Source organism: Colias philodice, chromosome 10 (genome assembly GCF_061535455.1).
Source record: "Colias philodice isolate Cphi_HAF_F1 chromosome 10, ilColPhil1 Martin Lab GWU primary, whole genome shotgun sequence".
Classification (NCBI taxonomy): domain Eukaryota; kingdom Metazoa; phylum Arthropoda; class Insecta; order Lepidoptera; family Pieridae; genus Colias; species Colias philodice.
This window is the reverse complement of record NC_143095.1, coordinates 2609853-2636966: the sequence shown is the minus strand read 5'-3', so window position 1 is coordinate 2636966 and position 27114 is coordinate 2609853. Positions and strand designations below refer to the sequence as shown.

Below are 27114 nucleotides of genomic sequence, written 5' to 3'. Positions count from 1 at the left end.
TCTTCTGTGAGTTTAACGGTCTCAAAGATCTCTATTTATATTTCCAGTTGTTCTTAACCCATATTGGAAAACTCTGCAACTGTGTTTATAAAGTCGACTTGTTCTGCTTTTATTGCGGATCGACTGATTGATATTTGAATTGAACAAACTTATAAAATTAACTAGGCGTTCCTAACAGTCGTCAACAAAAACAAAAACTGGAAAACTTAACAACGCGCTGTTCTAATAAGATGAAATAAAGTACGGCTTCTCTAGCTTTGTAAGTATTCATTTCTATAAAATGAATATGCAAGACGGTCTCTTCATACGTATTGTCTTTTGGAATGCAGCCAACAGTTCACGAGACTGTAATATTTTTTAAATTCAATTTAGGTACAGCCACAATGCTCTTTCTAAGGAGTTTAATGTACACCTGGTGAACGATTCAATGAGGAATAACAAGATATCTCCCTTTATTTATCAGTATGATTTCAAGATATATTTATATTAAGGACTTTCAGAAAAATAATAATTAGAAATTAGAATAGAAAAGGATTGTGTTCATTGAATCGGTTAATAGTTTATTTTAACGAATATTTATTGTTTCTATTAATACAGCTATAAAAATTGTAAATTCTTACAAAAACTTAATTAAATATTAATTCGATAAAAGTATATTCCATCTTATTAAAGTTTTTATAGGGTGTTGGTACACGTTTATTATAAATTCTTATACTTAACTTCGACTCAACGAATATGAAAGTTAAATATGAAAAGCAAATTTACGCGCTACCTCGGTAAACGCTCTGAGACTATGATTGTAATAAAAAATTATTAAAAATGTATACAAAATAGCCTCTATAACGCGATATAATCTCTTGATGAGCAAGGGTACGTGACCTCATTAAATTCTTCAACACGCTGCTTGAAGAATGTTCTCCGTTATGGTTCTATGAAACTTTTATAGTGCAATAGATCTCGCTCCTTTCTCATTGAATTGCACCATGATACTTTTATTTAAGAGTTTATTTAAATGGAAATCATTAAAAAGTAAAACGATTGCGCTGTCTGGTTCAAAAGATTTTGTTTATATTTTGAGTTGCGTAACAAAATTGAAACAATGAGATCTTGATAATTTCATCACGTCTGGGTGGTTCGTGTGTTTACGATATTACACAATAAACTATGAAAATATTGATTATATTTTTGAAATTAATGTATCTTTTCTTCAAATACACATAGTTAAGATTAATTACATACATAGGTCTAACATTAATTTTCGTTGATTTCAGTAAAGCGTAAAAAATAATCTTAGAAGGAAAGGAAAGATGAAAAGAAAATTTATTCGTCTAGCTTATACATTAAAATATTAATTTACAGAATACATTAATAAAAAAATGTAACTTAAGATTTAGAAATAAGAAATTTCAATGAAGCAAAAGTGCTGCTACCTGAAAGTAAATGTTATTACAGCGAACTCATCAACAAAAATCAACATAGTACATTCCATTACTTCACATTATATTATTCTCACATAATTATTATATAACGTCCATTTGCACTAGTGTGTTTTATACCGAGTGTAAAATAATTAAAAATCCTGCTTCACATTAAGCACCTGACGACGTCGTTGCGTCCAGTTTTTATTCTGATAACAAAAGCATAGTTCTGTGCGCACGTCGACACAACAATCCCATAAGAGCTAGCTCGGGGGTCGGTTCATCGTGAAAGCCACCTTAATTACGACTTTTCGCAGCACAACACCGCTCTAGTTGAAAAATAAACTATCCAGAAAGCCAACCTCTATTACATAGTTTAATGTAGTTTAATCCTCAGCAGGTAAGCGCGTCGGCGGGAGTCGTTCCGACGCTACCTAGACCGCCCGTTGACTGATTCCTGCAATTGAAATTAGAATTTTTCTCCGCTGTTTATTGTTTAAGAAAACCCATTCTAGTTCATGTCTGCAGCTTTAATTGCACTTGGAACGAATGTGCCACGATTTATTACTGCGAGTTTCGAAGTAAAATTCTCGTAAAACTTTATCAATGCTCCACTCTTAAGTACGAAAGTGAGTTTACAGTTTGCGTTTTAAATATTTTTTTAGTACACGCGACATCACTAAAGTACCTAAACATTATTGTAGGTCGTTTGTCAATCCTTCATTTGGAAATATATATAATATGAAGACTTTTAATATTTTGTAAGTATTGTCGGATGCATGTCACAATTTAATATTGCAATACAAACTTAATCCCAACATAATTTTCATTACAAATGATCTTCAATATAAATAAAAATTATAATTAATTACCCATATAAAATAATATTTATCATAAGTTGCATAGATACAGCGTTTGTACATAAATAGGTATGGTTAAATGTCAGAGCTATATATATTATAATAATATTGGATTTTCCACGATTTCACCCGTTTCGTTTTAATTTAGACACATTTTAAACCTGAGAATGTAAGGATGAATGTTGTAATTGTAGATAATTGTAATTATATAAATATGGATATTGTGTCTAAAATAAAGATCTATTTATTTATTATATAGTATTGTGTTTAATCCAAAATCTCAACCGTTAGTAACATTATCAATAAATAGTAAATGTATCCCTGAAAACAAAATATAATTAATATCATAAAAACCGCCTTTTATAAATCCATCTCAGATTTCTCGTTAAATTGCGCAAAATAAATGCGGTTTTAGCAAATTTCGATTCATGGAAAGCAAAGTTCACGGCTCAACATTTCCAGAAAATTTCATTGTCGTTGGAATCAACCAAAAGGTTTTATTGAAAGGTTTACTTTTTATTTCAAAAGGGTGTTTTCGTCCTTACATTCAATGTTCATACACCATTTATTCCCGAATTTCTGTTTATGTTTCCCTAACAGTGAGCTATTCATCTAGAAACTTTATTTACCTGACACACAAGGAAAATTTAGTGACGTTTAGGAGACAAGAAGAAAAAATAATGTCTGAAATCAAATGTACGGGGCGCTGAGCTTGTACTTATTTTATGTTCACAGTCTTTGGTGTTTAAATTATATCGACCTTTAGCGTTATAACTGAGGAAATAGTTATATTATGTGTATAATATTCTATTTTAACATTCTGTTTCATACGCACATTTTGTTAGTGCAATATTGTTAATTTTAAGAAATGCGCTTTCCAGTTTATTGTTGTTGTACACGACATGTAAGAGATTTACCACTAATACCTGCTAAGAAATATTAAATTCATAGTAATTTTTAATAAATTTATGGTTATTTAAATATACTCCCTGTGAATCATCTTGTTACGGCAGCTGGCGCTATGCGAGTTCGTTATTTCTAAGAAATAATTCCTCTGTTGAATTTGAACAAAAACTACCTATTGTACTGATTTGAAAATAATACTTATAACATGTCTTCGGATTCATATATAAAAATACAAATAGAAATTAAAAAATTATCGCACGAATCACTTGCCCCTACTCCACTCGGATTTGCCCAGGATAAAACAAAGAAATTCCTGTCAATGTAGCCATCTACTGATGACAGAATTTTAGACCGGTCCAGTAATTGTGGAGCTTAGTTACAAACAAATAAAATTATTCCTATTTAAAATATGAATAAAATGAGTGTTTGAAAATAATATGGTTAAAAATTTACGCAAAACTATTTATCTAGTATCTAAATTACCATCATTTGGAACAGAACCTTACGTTAAGTTTACCGTTAAGTCATGAAAAAGGTCTTAAAAGTGCGACAATTAAAACAAATTTCCACGAGAAAGTTACATATTTTACACTGCAGCTACTTAACCCTTCAGGTTCGCTTCCGTAATTTTCATTCCACTACACTGCTTTCACGAGTTGTTGCATTCAACATCCATATTATTTTTCAACTCCAACTTTCTAAGTACACTGTAAATGCTATAAGTAACTGAGAAAACTTTTTAATTTGTATTCAAATAATCAAGAGAGGAGAATAACAATTGGAGGGAAAATCAACTACAACAAAAGTACCTATTGCTTACGTTTAAAAATTAGTGCCCCTTTCATGTTTTCTTGTTCTATGTTTTTTTTTTTATAAAGTGCCAAAAGCTATTAAATCAAGCAAGCTAGGTTCTGAAAATGTATATTTGTTTCAATTTCTTGTATTATAGCTGTACGTAGTACGTACCTACTCCACTACACTTCACTAAGCTTCATAACATCCATAACAGTGCGATATGTCATCACTGCGCTTGATTTCCAAATCGATTTTCAATTACTCGTATTTTGTGAGTACACTCCGGTCCGGTCATTGCGTAAGAGGTTATGAGCGTAGAAATACCGCAATTATGACGTAGGTACCTTGCCAATCTGCCACCCTATATCCATTACCGTAATCATAGAACTTTTTGGCAAAACCGGCATTACTATTAGCTAGTGGATGCAATGGCTTAGGGCAACAGTTATCTGACAGATTAGGACGTATAATTTTATAAGATGATGGTCTGGGGATACGGTCAAAGAATTGTATATTAGTTTGTTACCTATGTGAAAATACGTATTGGAATTTGCATGCAAACAAAAGAAAAATAAAACCAATGTCGACCGGCCAGTATTGTGTAATATTAAAAAATTATATAGATTTTATAAAATTATAGCCATTCAACGTTTAAATGATAAAAAGAAACAAAAAACAGTTTACAAGTTGGTGAATTTTTTTGGCTTTAAACTTATCGCCAATGAATCCCGAATCATTGGCCCGTTACAGTTTTCCTTAACACATATAACTGATCGTTTTATAGCTATGATAAAATACTTAAAGTTATAATAAACTAGCGGTCCGCCCCGGCTTCGCCCGTGGTACATATTTACGTTTTCTCTACACAAAAACCATCCTCGTACTTCAAGGAATATAATAAAAAAAGAATTATCGAAATCGGTTCAGCCGTTCTCGAGTTATGCGCTTACCAACACATTTTGCGATTCATTTTTATATATAAGAAGATATCTTCCGAATAAACACAACACGTATTTAATAAGTTTATTGTATTGTTGTGCTAAATAAAGTTTTTAATTCGCACGTCAGCAGCGGTGACAATGGGGCTTAATAAGTTTGCTGTTAAAACGATTTACTTTTATGAAGTCATGTGTTTTTACAACAGTATTTACTCTGAAAAATTATTAAATGAATAATGAAATAATGAAAACAAGTCAAAATTGAATAAAAACACAGACTGAGATTATCAATGTGTTGGAGGTGTTTAAAAAGGTATTTAACCTTTTTATTTCAAAGTTAAAAATAATATTGTATGTAAAATAATATATCAAATTTTCTAAAACAAGTTTGTGAATGTAAAAAAATAAACGCGCAACTAGTATATTTTCTTTAAACAATTTTATTGCATATTAAATAAATATGTTAACCATGTATTCTGAATTAATTTTTCGTATTTTAATTCTGTAAATCCTTAAATACTTCATTCAACTAAACATATTCACCGGTGAAAAATAATTGTTGAACAAAATAGTATCATTGCTTCAAATTGCATCATGCATAATTACATACTGAGATAATAAATGCAAATTAATGAGCGGAAATATATGTTTATTGAAAAACAATCTGACAACGACTCAATAGCAAAATGAGGCCTAATTTATCTATGGATTAGTTAACATTAAAACGTATTACACGAAACGGGTGATGATATGAATACAATTTAGATAAACATGTATGCAAAACCTACGGAAGCCAGACCCCAATCCTACTAAATGCGAAAGTTTGTATGATTGTTTGTTTGTTGCTCCTTCACGCAAAAACTGCTAATCCGATTTTCATGAAATTTGGCATACACATAGAGGTAACTTGAATTAACACAGTTTTTATACCGAAAATCCTACGGGAACTATGCGGGTTTTTCCTTTGACTACGCGGGCGAAGCTGCGGGCGAAAAGCTGGTTTGTTATATACTCGAAGAAGAACTTTCACAGAGCATTTTTGGAGGATGGTATTATAATACGACGATACGAGTCGTTATTTCTCGGACAGAATGAATCATAATCTGCAGGCCGTGCTTCACAAAGAAACGATCGTAAGATTTCAATCATAATGGTCTACAGAATAATGAAAAATATAACAAGATTCAGGAAACAATGAAAGGATTGTTTTGATAAGTTTTAATATAATAATTTGGTAGAATCCTGCACCAGAAAATTGCTCTATTGCAATATTTTTGGCTGTGTGTTCCGGCTGAAGTCACGGCAAATATAATTATTTTTTAACTATAATATTAATTATTTATTTATTTATTACATTAATTGCTGTTATTAAAATTACAAATATTTTTTTGGACCTCTACGATCTTTTAATTAACTAATGAATTTTATGTCTATGCCCTAGTATTACAATATTACGTTAGTTGTCCTATAAGTGAATAATTCAATAAAGCATAATATAATATTTCGATAAAGGTTTTCGATTCACGACATCGCCAGCGAGCAAAGCTCGGTTACCGGGGAAGTTTACATAGGACCCAACTCTGTCTGGAATTTCATTCACTCACTTGCCTCTATTATTTGTTCAAACGTGAAATGTTACGTCTATCTTTGATAGAATCACCCCTTATAATTTAATTTTCAATTTACATGCGCAATCTAATAAAGTACTTGTAGCGGTGGATCTAAATCCATACTAATATTATAAATGCGAAAGTAACTCTGTCTGTCTGTCTGTTACTCAATCACGCCTGAACTACTGAACCAATTTGCATGAAATTTGGTATAGATATATTTTGATACCCGGGAAAGGACATAGGATAGGTTTTATCCCGGAAATCCTACGGGAACGGGTTTTTCTCTGAAAACGCGGGCGAAGCTGCGTGCGGAAAGCTATTTTATTATAAACAACGTTTTATCGAGAATGAAAGACGAAATGTCATTGAAATTTGAGTTGTTTAAAAAAATACATTGTTAAAGGTTCTGACTTTGACCGCACCAAAGTATATTAATTAATAATTTGGCTCTACGATAAAGAAAAGTGACAATGATTATATTATATTATTCATAATAATTTTCGGATTGTAGGTAGACTTATTGTACAAGGACTTATTGTAATGAAAATTTTGGCCCCTTTTTACTCTGGTCTCGGAGTAGATAATAAGGCAATTTTATCAATACAGGTAGTTTCGTCAGCTACCTTGATAACAGTCGAATTGAGAACCTCCTTATCTTGAAGTCGGTTGACAATATACTAATACTAATTACTAAGTAAATACGTGTACAAGGAAAACGTAAAACAAGTTTTGTTGGTTTTATTTTTTGTTAGGTTCATTCGCAGTCCATTGGGATAATTCGTGGACATCACAGTACAAATGTTGTGAAAGGGTCACAATGATATTATTTTTTACTTAGAAATAACTAAAGAATTCCCGACGAACTTTTCACTAGACTCGCTTTCTGGCTCTATAATATTGTAGCTTGCATCTTTTATTTTTAAGCTAAATTCACAAAAAGAATTATTATCATTTTATCCTTCGAATATGCTATTACTAATGAGATATTATTAGGTTTTATAGATGCATACAATAAAAATAATAATATAATATCTAAGTATCGAATTTTTTTTTTTACAAATTAGCGCTTGATCAAATCTGATTAGGTATATTTAGCAAGAATAATGATACAGTTTATTTATTTATTTATTGCAGTTGATAAGCTTATAGCACAGAATACATAATAGTAGCTAAACGCTACAGAACGGACACTCTCCGCCTCCCGCCAAAATTAAACGCTTGCCTCACCCCGCACGATCAGTCTAAAAATGGTCCACATTTTTCTACAGGGACGATACGCAACGAAGATTGACAACATGACTTAAAGTAATTTTATTATTTTGGATTTGTGATTATCGTTTTTCGTAGAAAATTGTTAGATATTGTGCTGTTTACGGATGTACATATTTCATCAGAAAAACGCGAATTTTTTTTATGCTAGTCAATAATGTGCCAACCATAAAGTGTTAACACACATATTTGCAGTCTCTACAGTGTGACTGTCAAAACGATAATTTTGTATAGAGTGTCCGGGGTGTGCTTATAGCATAATTTCTATTCGAATAGTATGGGATTGCGGAAACAGAATTAACCTGTCAGAAATTATTTCACGTAATATATTACGCATAACATAACACCATATTAGTTTCGTTATTCGTATGTAATTATCACGTACATTCAATTCAACATTAATTTACATTTGTGAATCTAATCCTTATTCATATTAATAGCTTTTCCGTCATTATCAATTAGTCATAATGATTCAATTTATGTTTCGAATTCACAAATTATAGCACGTATTCTATCAGTTTATCTAGTTTTTCAGAACTTTCGCATTAAAATGTTCTCTGCGGAGTGTCCATATTATTAACTATGTATTATAGGTATTATCTATACAACGAATAGCCCTGTATTATTTTTACATTTTCCTTTGTTATTGAGATTACACTTTCCTCTTTCGTAAACAAGCAACGAAATAAAAATAAGCTTAGTTCAAGAACGCAGAAGGAAGCAAACGCAATTTGCCGAAGAAATGTCTATCAGCCCCATTGGTCGGCTTGCAAACACTTGTCAATAGAAGTGGTTTACTTAGGACTCGCGATCAACTCGAAGAAACTTGCACAGATTACGCACTTTACGTATCAAAATATTTGGCCTATATTATCTGTTTGACAACACTTAATAAAGATGTTCACTGAACGTCTCTATAGTTTTCTCTGTTCTCAGTACAAAGCCGGAATGTGATATGAAATGATTCAAACGGAATAAAAGTTGTTTGAAACGAGATCAATATGCAATTAATTTTTCTGTATTCAGTCGTAGCCACAGACTTTTATTTCCATGCGAATCTCACAATATTTTCAATACTATGTGATTAAGTATGCAGTTCAACTTTTCTGCATTTCTATTTATCATATGTTTTACTTATTCATTTAATAATAATAATTAGAATTTATTGAATCTTTTACTGGAAAATAAATACTCCATAGTGTAACTAATTAAAGAAAATATTGGATAGCTATTTGCACCAACAATTTTTTTTTTCGATTTTAACTATTTTACACTCCTGTGGTACCTAACCTTTAAATAAATATCGTTAGTTCGATCGGTATATTGAAGTACAAACCTTGTCGTGACATTATCTGCTATCCTTCCAGGTTCCATTAGTCTTGCAAATAGCTGACTTGCTTATTCGTTTATGTGCACTTACGGGCAATTTGCCAACCGTCCAATTGTGGTAGACACTAGATTCTAGAAAATTCTATACATATAAATAAGTAATTAATTTGTTTTGTTACAGATATAACAACACAGCTTTGGTACCCTGTACGAGGTAAGCAATTTTCTGCATAAATAAATTCTTCCAAAAAACGAAACAGAATAATTGTATTTGTGTGCTCATAATAGGGCATCGAGGGTCTGATCCCCTTCCAATTCATACAAAAGCATTATCTGCGTCGAAACGTATCCTAAGCTGGTTTTATAATTATTTTCCCATAATATTTTCCTCAAATATCGAATTGCTTTGAAACTGTATTATGGAGTAATTACATTGTGTCCTAATTCTGGCTCGAGCGAGGAAATATTTTCTGCCGTTATTTTTACAAATAATATTTTATGTTAAGTGTATCTTTGCGCAAATTAAAAGAGAATTTCCGCTTTCAAACGTATAAAATGACTGTTACAGTATTTAAACGGTTGTTATTTTACGAAAATACAAGAACGTTTTCATAAAAATCTGTTTTTTTATACATCCAAAGATATGGGCTGTTTACAAACTCTTTTAGAATTATTATAAATGAACCTCTATTCAATGTCGATTCTTTAAAAAGATTAAACAATTTAGAAAAATGAAGAAAACTGTAACAAACCGTATCATAACGAATAAACATTGTACAGTTTACGAGTATCTAGGTACTATAATTAAAACTCCAATTATATAATTAAAGGAAAATCAATATATATAAGTACTTTTACAATAAATTTACATAGAGTTCTACAAATCTACTTTACGCTAAATGAAGATTATATTACGTTAACATGGACTATAGAACATAAAACACAAAGTGTGAAGTTTGCGATGGGCGAACTTAGCGGTAAGCATGCACATGGCACTACTAAACCTCACTTTACCTCAATATAACTCGGCTAACAATGTTTGCTACATTACACGCGATAATTACCGTGTTGATAGCCCAACTGGTTTACGGTAATTCGAAATAATCGAGCGAATACATCTTATTGGTGAATGACCACAGATCGTCTGTATCAAAGGGTTATCCGAAGCTGAAGTAAATGGGCAATCGATAATTATTGTAAGACAAAAATGTTAGTATGTAAAGAGAAGATTTTCTATTTTGATACATTTATAACATAAGCAAGGTTGAAGAATCTGGGGAGATTCCGTAAAATAGAATTGAAATGGCTAACTCCAAAAAGTTAAATTTGCATTTTAATAAAGAGTAGTAATATTTAGTTATTTTACACATGTTTTATATAAATTTTAATTGTGTGGTACACGTATTATTTTCATATAACAGTTCGTCTTCAACTTAATTGAATAACATCATCTTCCTCCTATACCTTTATTTTGGAAAGGAATGACAGCGACACCGTTTCTCGGAATATGCTCATATTACTGTCTAAACCAAATTTACACAATATGTAAGTATAAAAGAAATTGTTTACGATACCAAATATGTGAGTAATATAATTTTATACAATTTTATACACCCCTACACCTCTTGGAAAGCCAAACCCTGTTATAATCTATAATTCTCTTTTATTTCACATACCACAATTTAAAAATTCAGGAATCATGGTCCCAGTCCGTTTAATTACGCTACATTTTTAAATGTGAAATAATTCATCACATACTCGAATGTACAAAAATTGAAATTTCGACGAGCATTTCAAATAACCGCACCTGGTTTAATTGGCGTAAAAATAACGATGTAACTGAAACTCATTCGTATTAATTTGATAAATATTTTTCACGATATTTAACATAATTAAAAGCTATACGTATCATGTTTTCGCTTATTTGTGGTATTCAACATACAGCAATCATTTTCATGATAGAGTGATCTGCCTTTGTGCAGATAAAACTATTTTATTTTCACGGAGAATTATTCTCTTTTATTACCCAATTAGGCAATTTTCGCGTAATCTGACGCTTCTAAACCCTATTACTATGTTTAATATAATCCGTTAGTAATATAATCTAATACCAGCCATTTATTAATTTTATACTTTTAAGTACATAATATTAGTCCTATAAATTCTATGATAAAATTATTCTTATAGGTAGAGAAAGACTATAGATCAACTTTATTTTATAGCACTTACCTACGAAGCTACGTCACTCGTAGCCCGTAGTATATATTCATACAACTTAAAAGTATTAACGTGCTACGATAAGTTTCAAGTGGTTTCAAATGCAGCCCTATCCCTATTTCATTAACAATAGGTACCTCGAGTGTCTCTTAGACACGTATAATGAATAAGAGGTCCTGGGGAATATCCTCCTCATTTTTATGTAATTTAAAAGTTACTCTAGAGGTTTTCAATTGTACTCTGTACAATATATAGTGTAATTAATACAATAATACCAGAAAACCAATAATTGCTACGCATTAATATGTTATAGGAATTAGTAAATTGTTATAAATTGCAAAAGTTAAATAAATTATGAACTTAAAAAACGACACTTATATTACACATGCACTAAATTTTATATCGCCCAAACTGGACAAAAAGGAACGAATAGCTCTCAGGCCATGAAATATGTATTATATTTGTTACACTTAAATGTACGTGGTGCGGAAAAGACCCTTATTCAGCAGCAAATACGTAGTGCGGCTTATCAATTTTCAAGCTTGAGAGCAAGGTGAGTGCTGCGTTAGGTAAAATTGGATGAGGCGAGATCCACTCACGATGCATGCACAGAGATTTTAACCTCATATTGATAAATATTTTCCGTCATATTATATTACTCGTATCCCTTTTCCGTTGAACAATGCGGGAGGAAATAATCCGCTGATTTACGACGCATGTTTTGAAGAATATTATCTTTCGTAATTAATTTGAAGGTTTCTTTATCTGATATTGAGTTTTATAGCATACAGAATACAGATGCTTTTTAAATTGGTACCTACTACTAATTAATAAAGTAAGTAAGAAAAAATTTCACTTTTCACAGTCTAAAATTACTTTCTAGTACCATATAATGTAAAAAACTAATTAAATACAGAAAGGTTTTAAGTCAAAATCGTTATATATGCGGCAACTCTAGTTTAAGGCTATTTCTCTTAAGCCAGCTTATCCTTGAAATGAGACAGGCAGCAGTCACATTAAGCAAGGGAACGGCAAAAAGTTTTCCGAAGCAATATTAGTATGAAATATAAGGTATTAAATTATGTTTAATATTGTTTTTTATGTAGCTTTATTTATTATTATATCATTTAGCTCGCAGCTTCATTCGTGATATTATATGATTGAATAAAGCTTTTAAGCTATTTATTGTTTATTTAAGTTCCATAATACAATCAAATTGTTTCAATATTTTAAGTGAAAAATAACAATTAACTGCTTTACATATTATAATACACTAACATTATATTCACAACGATGTAATGATATTATATATTGATTTATATTAATCATGAAGGAATTTCTGTTAAGTAGATAAGGTTAATACATTTAATGAATCACTGTACCAAAGCGTTGAAAGCCCTTTATTGCCCAAAAATGCGTCTTAGATTAGTTTAAAGATGGCTTTGTGTTAAACAAAAGACAAATGTTAAGGAAATTACAAGCTTTTGAGATTTTACGTTTAGTGAAATGTTTAAGAACCTTTGGAAATTTGAGTAGAAATTATTTCAAACTTTCGACGCTCTTTTGTGTTCATGCCATAGCTTGGTCCAAACTTAGTTAGTGAGGTTGTCCGATGACGTTCCAAAAAAGTAAGATTTGCCGCAAAAACAAAAAAAAACTAATGAGAATTTTGAGTATCAGATTGCGACTTGCGCCTTGCGACGATCCTAGAAATAATTTTATATTTTCATTAAGTTTATAAATTTAATCTTAGCGAATCGTAAAACGAAGCAAGCATCCCTAAAAGTACATCAAATACTTATTTGCAGCTTTTTTCCGGAATACTAAAGGAAATACGATTTAGACTTAAAAGTATATTTTTAGCACTAAAATAAAGTTGTAGTCTTCACTAATCTTTACATTTATACAACTACACGTACCTAGTTTATTTAATGTGATGTTGAACTACACCATTTTGAGTTAAATTAATGAGTAATCTATATTTAAATCGTATTGAATTTCAAAAACATTCCGCATTAATAATCCGGATATTTTGTTTTCGATAGTGAAAGCAATTACGACATGCTTTTGTTCGTGTCGTTAACATCAAACTCAATTTCCACTTTATTCCGACATCAATACTTAATGTTAAACACAGGCACTGGTAATTCCAGAGTATCTAGAATGTTCGAGGATTTGAATATTTTAAATGTCAAAGACCGAGATGTGAATGTGCAAATTTAAAAAGCATACTTAATTTTTGTACACGCTCTTCATTGTGTGGAGCAACTTAAGCAAGATTTCCCTAGACTCAGCGGTTTATAATCTAGCGGGTTTTATTTACGTCCCAGCATTCCTAATAAATCGTACAAGTGTGAAATCCTGTAAAACCTCTAGCTATTTTATTCCTGACATTTAGTCAAGCGAAATACGAGTGTGCGAGATTCAGTTTCTAAGTCAAATCATTACTAAAAATTGCTCACAACAAAAGCAAAAAAACTAGCCTTCGATATCATTCGTGTACACCGTACATTGTTAAAACCTTAAAATCGCAAAATCACTAAATGCATGAATTTTGCCTCCATATTTTGCTGAAAATGCAATCCCTAACAATCTACCGGAATCTTTTACGTCCAAATTTTGAATCATGATTTATTCATTCCTGTAACTACATCTACGTAATACATTCTTATAAAAGATACAGTTACTTAGTACAATCGACATACTAAGACAATATGTTCAGACATTTTGTGGGTGTATGATAATTTAGCAAAAGAAAATTACGCATTGCTTGTTAAGAAATTGCTAGAGTATTTATGGTATATTTTACCTACTTTAGCTTAGGATTACATAAGCATTATCTTTTCAATCAATATATCGACGTGATTCGTTCCATATCACAGATAACTCAGTTCAATATATAAACCATTTACATAAATCCTAATTCCTAAATATAGAACTGTTGAAGACACCATATCAACGCTAGTATGAGACTAACAAGATTCGAATAACTAAATCAAGTTCGTTGCCAAAAAAGGCTATAGTAATATTTTAACGGAATTTCGAGATTGCAGTGGGATTCGATGTATAAACAATAAGTTTTCCAATCTTTATTGAGAACGGCTTGAGACGTAATTTTCCAATAAATCGAGACAGTAAAAAGCTTAAACTTTTCATGAGTTGCTTAAATATTTATTGGCCCACCCTTTTCAAGGATTTTAGTATCGCATAATACAAGGTATTTATTGCTACGTTCCTTTCTGTAATTGAAAACAAAAGGCTTAACGTTTTTCGTATAATCCCAAATGTTGTGAATACGGCTTAATTAACAAATAATTTGCTTTGTTTTCCAATCCCTTTCTACAAATTATGTGACGGAATTTACGTGAATTAATTGAATGAGAAGAAATAGAAACAAAGTTTCAAATTTTTCCACATTTGTTAACACAGTTTATTCTCCCTTGATAATTCTAAATAAATTGATGATAATTCTAAATAACCTATTTTTTAATAATAAGAAGTCTATTTATATAGATGTATAGATATGCTTTATTTTATAATACAGATAGGTAAATGGTTATTTTAATTAAATATAAAAAAGTTTGTTACATATTTTGTTTGAATAAAATACTGGCCTAGTTTTATTGACCGCTAGATGGGGTAAAAAATTATATCTATTTAAAATATAATCGCGATAAATTTTGATAATCACGGGTGTGAAATTGTCCAAGCGAGGAGTGTTACACGGACTTTGCAGCGAAGAGGGATAATCCTATTGAATGATTTGATTTTCCGCCAAATTACATCTATGTAATGAACACTTTCCGAGAATTCTGTTCGGCCCAGACGATGAGGAAGGAGAGAAATTTGTCAGATTGATTTCATACATTTTGTATTTTATATTGCATTATGCGTTGGCGATTTCTATATGACGACGACTGACGACGCGGTTGGCGCAGTGGTAAAGTAACTGCCTACTGAGCCGACGGTCCCGGGTTCGATCCCCGGTCAGGGCAAATATTTGTGTGATGAACTCAATTATGTATTTGTTCTTGGGTCTGGGTGTTATTATCTATATAATATGTATTTATTAAATATTAAATTTATCGTCGCCTAGTACCCACAACACAAGCCTTAATTGAGCTTACTGTGGGACTAGGTCGATTTGTGTAATAATGTCCTATAATATTTATTTATTTATTTATTTATATGTAATTGCAAAAATAATATATTACGTACTTCGGCACTAAAACTTCTAACAATATTTTAAAGGATTTTCACAGAGTGAGGTGTCAAACTACGTTCGTTGATTTTATTTTGAAAAAATTAAGTTGGGTAAATCTTACGTAAATAAACGTCTTAATTAAATTCACAATATACACCGCTTACAAGGCCAGTTAATAAATCCCCAAACTCCTGTGGGTTTGTTAGTGTTTCAGTCAAAGCGAATACTAAATATTAATAATAAAGTTTAGTGCGAAGTGTAAGGCAAGTTGGAGCGGAACGTTCCGCTCGATCTGGTCAGAAGCCACCCTCGGAGTTTCATTTGAACATACCTCTTATTCGATTTGTGAGCGAATCAGCTCCACGAACCCGATTATCTTGCACGTCAGAATGTATATGCTCACTAGAGTGCCTTTTGAGTCCGCCACTGAAGGTACTAGCGTTATTTTCCGTTTGTCATACTCAATAAAACTACACAATAACGTTGCTATTCGGAAAAGTTTTGGTATCCCTGTGCAATATTGCGATTTGAAGCGACAGTCGCGGGTAACCAAATATTTTGCTTTCTGACGTTTACGTTTTAATATCCATGTTGCTATAGCGTTTATCTGGGCCTATAATATTATGATGAAGAATAAAATTTATAAACGAGTCCATATAATTACTTAAATATTACAATATCCTACTAGTAGGTACATAAAATAATTTATAGGCGTTGGCAATATTATGTTATACACATCTCAAAACTGATCTTTTGAACTTTGCGCTAAACTGCGAGTGGGTATTTCCTGGATCAGTCATTTTTATTTGGAGAAACTTTTTTATTCTCAAGCGAATTCAGAAAAAACAAAGCGAAAAAATTTGAACTTTAACTGAAACTGTAGGGATCTTGCTCTTGACTTAACTTCATATTATAAATAACTTTATATTTATGTACATAAGTAGTAGGTACCTATATCTATAAATTTACATTTTTTTCTTTTATATTTAATTTACCTTAGGCCCTAAGGCTTAGGGTATATAATATTGCTCACAAATCACTTCCTTTGCTACCTACCAATTCGTATCCCCACACAAAATTCGCACTCCATATTGGGCATGGCCGTGCTCATCAGAGAGCAACTATTCCTTTCAATAATGGGTGCACTTGGCACATGTTCAGCAAGAATAAGGGCCCACTCGGCTCTGTACAAACATTTACCCAATAATTGGGAGTCGAGTTACGCCCCTGGAATAAATACCATCTTTCCCCGTGAGGAATTTGCGAGACGCGGTTAACTCAAAGCATTTCTATATTAGACAAAAATCATGACTTATTGTTTTATTAGCGAATTCTTGGAACGCTCATGTTTTGTTTGTTTAGATATCGAGAGGTGTGTGTATGATTATGAGCGTAAAATACATGATTATAGCGTATTAACGTGTTGTTTACTTGGAAACGGGAGGGTGAGGTGACCCACTAAGAATATACATAGCTTTATTTTGTTAATTAGAATGTATATTTTGAGTAAGGATCAAATTCTAATTGTATTTTCATCTCACCGAAAATATTAATTCATCTAATATTATACGAGGATGGTTCTTATGGAGAGAAAACGTAAACATACCATGGGCGAAGCCGGGGCGGCTAGTTAATTATAATTTAATTTATAAATTTACTAGATCCATCATTACGTGACATCAGCATAAAATAGCTTCAGCTGTTTAAGCCCTGACAGGCTAAGACTAGGCTTGATTCCATCGTTTAATGAATTAGAAATCACCGACTAACTAAATATACCTACTGTTAACATAATGTTAACATATACGTGCCATCTGTTATATCATAAAAATATTTTTTTTTATGTAGGAATACAACATCTTTTAATTGTATTTCCGTTTGTATAATTCTTTCCTATATATTTTTTTATAATTCCGACACCCCCGGGGTTGACACAAGGAAACTGATTTTCTGCTCATTGATCGCAAGTAGGCAAGGCCGGAAATGTTATTTTCGACAAGGCAAAATATTTATATCCAAACTCCCATAATACGTAGCATTTTCAATTAATAGTTTATTCTAAAATAACACTTCATGTTAATAAATATATAATACATTTTCGTATTCGATGTTAAGTTTACCTAGTGGCTACCTATAGAATAAATACTAGCTACCTCTAGATGTATTCGTGGCTGTAAACAAGGAATTTATGTCTCTGCTCCAAGTGTCGACTTGACACATTTAATAGTACTTTTTAAGATGCCACAAACAGAAGGAAAACAATTAAAAATAACGTTTAGCACGGTCTAAATACGAGCAAGAATCGCTTATCCATGTAACAGCTGGCTGTAAAATAGGCCACCATTAACTTTTTTCGATATTTCGATGTTATTAACTAATAATTAAGTGTATGCTATGGAATTACGTCATTTAAGATAACATTAATTTTATAATGGATTTGATTTATTCATATTATTTACCAGTTTTGTAATTTTCATAATTCATAGTAAGCCTAATCGAGTACCTTGTTTTTTTCGATCAAAATCTCATCAAAAATCGAAAGAATAGCCAAAGCCAAAATCTTAGAGCATTAAACTTTAATGCTCTAAGAAAAAACTTCCTTTCGAATTAAATATTATACAAAATTTATCGTAAACCAGTCTAAATGTTGGTATGTTATAAACTTATTCAAACCAATGAAATTGTTCAATGGAAAACGGTAGAACAACTCAGGTTCTCAAGTCACATACCTATGCAATCGGTTGAAATACAATACTCCAATATTACTCAATCCCCTCCGTAGCAGTAGCCACAGTAAACGGTCGATTTAGGGAGATAGCCAGCCAATAAACAATGAATAACAATCAAATAGTCCATTCTAGATATAGGATCCTATCCATTATAACTACGTTACTTTACCAAAAGCGATATCGACGAAAAATAACAAACCTTCCAGCGAATTCATTAAGAAACATATTACCATTGAACTAAATCGTTCGGCAAGTTAGTCTCAAGTAAAGTTAGCGTTTAGTATCAGATTAAATTGGTTTTGCGTACGACACGAGGGCGACGGCTTCGATTGTCTCATATCAAATTTCGAAAGTAATCTATTTAAGTCTAAGTAGGTACATATCTACAAAAAAGATAACAAATGGTGGCAACATTACTGCTTTAATTTTCACATATCAATCTTGAAAAGAAACATACCTAGTACTTACTCGTGCTGACATCAAAACAAACACCAGAAACAGAACATAACAGCATTTCATGGTATGAAATTCATACAATAGCGGTAGTTTTCAAAAGGTATCAAATCGCTATTTGAAAGGGAATTTCGATTTGCTTATTTAGCGTAGGCGCAATATGTTGAATGCTATGACAGTGAGAAGTGTTTCCGCGTGTCCGATGTTACGCTAACAAAGGCTGCCCATAGCGACTATCACATTACAAGTGTCTTTCTATGCGATTTGTAAAGGCTTCCTCCAGGTCTAGTTTGATATTATCAGTATCCAGGCCGGCTCTGTTATTAGAGATTGACAGTATCCGTCCGTACGCAATGCTACATACAACCTTAATAATGGAAACTTTCTAACAAATAGGTGAATACAATGTGACAAACATTGATATCTTTTGCGATTGCAATTAAACCTTTTCAGGATTTCAAATAAACCTTATTCATTAAATTCATTTTTAATGTATCGCCATCCAATAATCTTTGTAAATAAAGTAAAGTCAAGAATACAGAAACCGAAGTTTTCTCATTGCAGCAAACAGACAAGTTGGTAATTATATGATGGATTCGCTGTAGTATTTTAATTGAAACGTAACAACTGAAATTCCAAGTACGCTTGACCTGCTAGTGAAAACTTATTCCACTGTTTTGTGGTTTATATTTTTGCCGCGTTATTAATATCTGCATAAAATATAACACTGCAATAGAATATTATGTTTTCCATTGCCTCAATTCAAATTTATTTTATAAACAAAATTTAGTGTTGATATTTTTGTGATGTTGAATAATATTCATATTGTTAGGTATATAGGTCCTTAAAATGTCACCACTAATGTATTCTTTGTGAACTTTCTCAATCGTTCGTCCTTCAACATTTTGAAAACTCGATTCTTTCAAATAATAGCACGTAAACAAGTTACGTCTCGCATGTCACATCTCATATATATTGAAGTCGGCAATACGTCTAAACTATTTTCATTGCAAATTTGTCAGCGTAAAGTTTGTTGAACAGCACCTGTTTCGCTCCCGCATTTGTGCCATTAAAATCGTGATAGTTCGGTCATGTTTTGCTGAATACTATTATATAATAACAAAAGCTAACCGGACAGGTTAATTGCAATTTCGCAGCGCAAGCGATATAATTAAGGTTCGTCAATAACGGTCTAGCTTGCAAGTGGTCGTCGCGAAGTTACCTGCCGACCGAGCAACTCTGTCAAACTACTGAAAATTAGTTTCCGAATTCTAATGAAAAGTTTAATTGGATCTTCAAAGCCAATATGTGCTTCTGTAACCACATATGAAAGGTCCGCGTGGTCTTGATATGGCAAGGAGGAAAATTCAATTTGAGTTGAATGGGAGTACCTACAGGTTGTATGACCGCAAAGTTACACGCACTATCTAGGCTCAGTATCTATTTTGTATTCAGAATATTCTACTAGTTTGCCAATAATGAAATTTAGATTAGAGATTAATAAGAAATTTAGAGTTGTGCGGCCAATATATTAAAACTTTTTTAATATTTAGCGTAGAGCATTTGTTGGATACAAACAAATATTTTAACTAATTTTCCTTTTTTTGCATTCATTCTAAATAAAGACAAACTGTTAATATTTGTTCAAAAATAAACGTTAATTGTTTTAAAATTCTTGAAAATATTTTTCAAGCCGCTATCCACTAATGATAATGAATCTCTCTTCGCCAAATTGCCCAAACATCGTAATGTCACTGTGTTCATATTAAATTGTGGCTATCCATATCCCCTTAAGATGTATAATATTTATGAAAAGTTCGATACCTTACCAAAAATTAATACCTAGTAATTGTCACCGCATCAATTTTCCGGCGCAATAAATAAAACGCGACAAAAATGTTTATATTAATATTCCTATACACACGTATTACATGCTTGGAACGGCTATTGGGTTACCTCGCTATCTTTGTTTGGTACGCCATTCTTCTCGGCTACCGTCTCCTCCGTGGAATCTTATTAATAGCTGTAATATTCGAGCACGCTAGCCTGTATGAACCACAAGAATTGTTCCCCCAATGCGCCAGCTCGCTTTCTGTTTCTGCCCGTTACTCAGCTTGCCTTTTGTTATTTATATTTTATTGTTTCATCCGGACATGAATTTTAAGTTGCACAGAGAATGAAAATAAAAACTGTTACGAAAGACTGTCAAATAAAAATGCACGGTGAGAGCCTTGAGTTATTTTTAGTGTTGTGACGTAAAAATATGTTATTTCTCATATGAACAGTGGATTCAATAAATACTATATTTAGTTACTTATTACGAAGAAATGTTTTGTTACGTTTTGTTCTTATATGTAGTCATATTAGAAAAAAAATACGATCGTAGTAAAATGTCACTTTAAATCAAAATTATGCTCTACATATTACTACTCTACAGACAATTAAATAAGCAATATAATAGTATTTAGACTGTTTATTTCTACAACTGTTAAATCAAATTCTAAGTCAACCACTTTATTATGTTGTAAGTCAAATATCTCCTAAGTTCATTATGTTAACCAATCCATGTTTGAATAGATTAGTTCGCGAAGGGATTGAGGTAGAGTACCCACTAGACAACTTATTGCTTCTCCAAACTACGACTCGCCTGTCCATCTCTCCCCAAATACTAAATAGTGTATAAGCGGTATAAGCTAACTCCGTCAGGATTAAACATATTCCCAAATTTAACAAAGGATATAGAAGCAATCACTTTGTGAAGCGGTATTTGTTTAGTGGTCCCGCGGGATGAAAGCCTGCTAACGATAGCTTATATCTTCCAATTTGCATCATTAATGCGAAGGTAATTGATTAAATATGTAAATTGCGGTATAAAAGTACTCAAATCGAATCGGACACATTTCACTGTTTGGATTTACGATGTGGAAAATAAAACAGGTGTACAATTTTATTCAGATTTTACCACTGGATGTGCATTTTATAGAGGTCGTTTTGTTTTTAATATTAAAAATACAAGTATGGTTATTGTGCTACATAACATTATAACTTTTTGTATAATTCAGTATAATTATTATCAACTTTGAAATGTTAATATACAAAAAGGTAACATATTTGTTAATTTCATCATTTTGGCGACTCCTATTTGTCGATTTAGATTCAATTCCTATAATCGAAATAAGAAAAAAGGCACTAAAGAAACAACTACAATAAACATAAACACCAAATCGCCAATAATATTATGTACCAAATCTCACACAAAACAAAACAAAATCGAAGTTTTTATTTAAAAACTCTTAAATCGGATAAGCATTTGATGTCTATCGATAGGATTAAGCGACTCTGATTTCTATTTTTCACGCTGGCAATATCACTAACAAGTTATTCGATTTGCCTGAATGGATGATTGCGCAATAAAATACCCTCCATTATTTTATTTATCCATAAATTTTTGAAAGCTCTTCTGATAAAATTATAATGGAATGAATCATTGTTAGTTTTGGAGTGTTTATAAAAATAATTAATCATATAAATGTTTCATATTATGTACCATTAATTGTATGTAGCTTAAGGAAAAATAAGTTAAAATGTAAATCGGCAGCATTGAAATTCTTTATTGGTCGGATCTCAGTATACATTCACAATGAGGACGGTGTTATTTCTTTTATTCCATATACATCTGTCTAGTTCCGGTCCCTTTTCCGACCCTTGTCGAATTTCGAACACTATTGCTTGTCAATGTCTTCATAGTCTGTCAATATTTTATTTCGCATATTTATATTTTTTATGATATCAAATAGGAAATTGAAATAAAGAATTGAATCAAGCTGTTTCACTCACGATAACCTCATAATAGGCTTCAAGGAAAGCTTTTAAAAACCGAGAAAAGTATGTAGGTATCCGTTTGAAGAACCTTCAATATAACTAGCATGCTTATACACTTAGATTACAAAATAAAATACAGATGGAGCATGTCAATCATTCATCGCCCTTGTCAAAGAAAATACGAAATCAAAAACGAATACGTTCCTCCGCTAGTGCTATAGCGATTCTAGTGTCATGCAATACGTCAAAAGGGGTTTGATATTTTAGTAAAAAAATGCTGTCTTGTGATATTAAAACGCTGTAAAACTTGTTCCCGAAAACAAACAAAAAGATAAAACATCGTTTTACAGATTTTCTGTAGATTATTTGGCTTATTTAATTTTGTATACAAATAATAATTTTACAAATACGAAGGAATTCAAAACTTCAACGTATGCTGCCAGTATTTTGAAAATGAATTTGCCATTTTTAGGGGTAAAATGGTTAAAAGATATTCGGGGTAGTGCTGTTGGATTTTTCGATCGTGAATGTGATTATTTGTATAGTGCAATAAAAGTTCATGGTCATTATTAGATTATTTTAAAAAGCATTATACATTTTTTTGTTACTTTTATAAAAAGCGTCGTTTTCGCTTGCGATTTAATTCACATGATGGATATGATGAAAATAAAATGTCCCGCATTCTCGACTAAAAACTACCGCTCTTCGCATTCATATGTTTTGAAAAATAAAAACTTTTTTTAATGTAATTTATTTAATAAAAATTGAATAAAACTATTTTGTCCATGTATAACTTTAGTAGAGGTGATAAAATAATTTTTACAATATTATAAAATAACATCAAAAACCCGAATTTATATTAAAATAAAAATTAAAACATGACTGCTAATAATTTATGTAGCCTACGTCACTACCACCACAGCTACCTTCATAATTCAGATGATTGCAATGACACCTCATAAGTCACAACTCAAAATCGATCCAACAGTTTATACTGCAGGGCGTGTCAAAGAAATATTATACATACCTACATACCTACACTCGAAAAACATAACCCTCTTTCTTCCGTAGTCGGGGAAAATTTTGGGAAAATTTTCAATATCTGGTAACATAACACCCACACAGAAGCACCGTGTACGTACAGTGCAACGGCGAAATGACAGCACACATAGCTTTATGGAAATGACGATAAATTATTCGGTTTAGTTCGGCAACGCTCCATCTGTCTTTTATTTTGTAATCTAAGCTTATACATAGCCTCTCTGGTACATAGGATTTTAGATCTTGACAGCATTTTACGTTAAGATCGATGTTTATATTAAGTTCTACCTAGGAATAAGTAAATATTAATATATTTTTAAGAGATTATATTATTACCTACCCGATCATCTATCCGCAAAAAGATTAAAAATTTAACAAGTAGAGAACGAAGTTAATATAAAGTTTATCGCACTTATTGTCGCCTTGTCGTTATTTTTAAGAAAGTTTTATCTGTCCCCAAACTCGAGAACCACTCTCGAATGGAATGTAACCCGCGATAAAATCGAAAATTTATTAATAGTAAACGGAAAAAAATAAAATGCATTTACCTAATCCCTGTTATGAAAGGTTCACAGGGGCCGCTGCCGTGCTTTGTGTTACAAAGGTAAATTGAATCTTTTATGATTGCAGCTTCCCGACGACGTAAATAATGGATACACGAAACATATGAAAAGTTTTTGTTCAACAAATTTTGAATATTGTTTCAAGTCTTGAATTTTATTGCTCAAAAAGATTTTGCAATTTAATACTGCTATAAATATTTCAAATATGGTATTTTAACGTTACCACATAATATTATGATAAATCAAATTCTGAAAATTTATACTTATGCATTACTGGCTGCCCCGGCAGAAGTTGTTAAACCCTATTGCCCCTTTTTCGGGTTTTCTCTCGACTCACCTAAAAACCTTCCTTGTGCCTTGACAAAAACTTACAAAATTCCCGAATCGTCAAGTTGAATAAAATACAAAGATGTACCGTACTAAAAAGATAAATAAAATATGGAAACATAAGTAAATTACTAAATTGTATTAAATGATTTGACAACTTATAAGTTCGCTACTTACGTATAGGTACTATATCGCAATCATGAAATATAATCTCCTTAAAGTAAAATATTTGATGGTTGAATTGAATGTAAACGAAAAAAATATCAATCCGAAAATTATTTTGGGACAGCGATGCTTATCAAAGGAGCTCGGAAGGCTCACGAAATATGTTGGCATTAGTACAAAAGAATTTTCCTTCAACGGTCCTCCTTGAAAAGGTTCAAGTTTTCAAGAGCGCCTTACCATGAGTGATTTTACAGTACACTGTGAAATATAATTCAAAGCAAAAAATTCATGAACATTTTTCATATTATAAATAAACGTTTTCGCATTTTCAAAGAGAATTAAAAGAACAAGCAACTATAATATCATATTTATATATACCTACCGACAATCATAATTCCATCATTCAAAACATCATCTACCCAAGAAGCTTTGACTTCACGAAAAACGATACTACTTTCAGCTTTTGTAAAGTACTCAGCAGAAACCAATAAATACCTCTAATATTAATTTACATCTCGACTTCACAATAACTAAATGCTTCAACGAATTTGATGTTATGTGGTAAAAATGAATAAAATGTTCTAGATACGTCTATGAAATACATCTCGTTCTTTCGCAGAATTCAATCACAATGTACGAAGAATATTATAAAAATTACATTATTATTAGAGCAGTTAAAACTAACTACATTTAGAACATGCAATTAAATGGCATAATCAAAAGCACCTAAATAATGTATGTAACACTGAAGGCGCTCATACGCACTGGTTGCCGCGGGCTCTCGCTCCAAATTACACGGCCCAGATACTGGTCTCTTTGTCCCCAATTCTACTTTCTTATTTACACAAATAAATTTCGATATCTCCATCTTTTTCACATTCGTCTAATGTAACAAATAGTTATAGGCTACCTATTTATTTCATATCATTACGACGTTCGCATATTATTCGTAAAGACTACAAAAGAAAAATAATTAAGCTACCTAACAATCAGATTATTTCCTATACAAGAATTTTTTGCTCACAAATACGAATATCTTTTCTCACGAACAATCATTACAAAGACCTACGACGTAAATAATACTGCAACCAAACTTGTAAAAGAAAAAACAAATTTTATTATAAAAATGTTCAAGCATTTTTAGTTCAATCTAAAGGACGTTTTTTGCTTTGAATAATATGAAAACGTGGAATCGATAAAATAAATTAAGAGAGCTTTTGAACAGACGGGTTTCCATTCATTGGTTTTAGATCTGTTATAAAGATCGGATTCAAATATAATAAAGTGGGTAAAGATAAGTTTTAATTGATTTTAATTAAATCAAAAATTAAGGCAAAAGAATCAAAGTGCATTTATTTCAAACTGTAAAGTCGAAAAAAGGTAAAGTAATATAAAATAGCTTTCAATAATTGTATGACTGAATTCAATTTAAACTGTAATTTACATTTTTCTGATCAAAAATTACAATGGTTTACCCCTGTATTTTCAAAAAGTTTAAAAAATTCACTACCAACACAGAAGTTTTTAAACAGGAAATAAGCCATCCTTTTGACATTATAATTGTTTTGTTTTACACGACATCCACTTAAGAACTCTTTGACGTAGGTTGGTTAAATTACAACAACACGAAGGCTCAGTACAAAATATTGTTACTTAACACTTTTAAATGTGAATTTTAATTAAATTCTGTCTACATTGTTTCAATTTAGCAAGCTTCACGTTATAAAAAGTAATGTTAATAAGACCCGACCTCGTTTAACGTTGGTTGTAAATCAAGGAGCTTTTCATTTCGGCTGAGGTGTCTGTCCATTTCTTTCCCAAACGCAACTGGCATGAGAAGAATTAAACCTGCCTATGGGTAATTATCCCTTCCTTTATTTAATATACGACGTTCGCAGGAACGTTTTCCCCAAATAACAAATTCAATTACAACTGAGTTATTTTTAGGTTCGTAACAAAGGAGTGTCACTGAATAATCTTAATTGAAAAATAATAGATAAGAAAAGAATTAAGCTACATTATCGCCGTTTGATATTTCAATTTGGAATTCACAAGGTCTTTCACCATCCAACATCTTCTGGAATTCGTCAATCGCGTCACCGCTGACTCTCTGGACTGATATGTCTAATCCGATTACTCCACTCCACAGTACGAAGCTACGACGCGAGGGAAATATGTCTAAACACCACAATCTCTTAACAGACCGCTAACCCGCTTACAATTTCATATAAATCATACTTTATATACAGAATCCCTATCTATATATCAAAATCTATGCTTCTAGGAATTTATTGTAGAAGGCGTAGCATTATTTCGTAGCATGCAGCTACGATAAATAAAATCCTATAGACGAGTAATGATTTAAGTGTTATAATTTTTCTATGAAACAATAAACACAAATAATGAAAGTAGTAGTTTAATCTTTGAATTAAGTTTAATTTTTAGCTAATACAATAATAGTGTAA

General features: G+C 31.6%; 1 protein-coding gene across 13 annotated transcripts in view; it reads left to right on the top strand.

Moving 5' to 3' along the window:
• mub (poly(rC)-binding protein mub) overlaps positions 1-27114 on the top strand; it is a 151210-nt gene that overhangs the window by 97663 nt on the left and 26433 nt on the right. For all 13 annotated transcript variants that reach the window (XM_089699821.1, XM_089699823.1, XM_089699822.1 and 10 more), the window contains one exon: positions 9310-9342. The gene's annotated coding sequence lies outside the window, so the exon portion shown is untranslated. The remainder of the gene's footprint in view (positions 1-9309; positions 9343-27114) is intronic.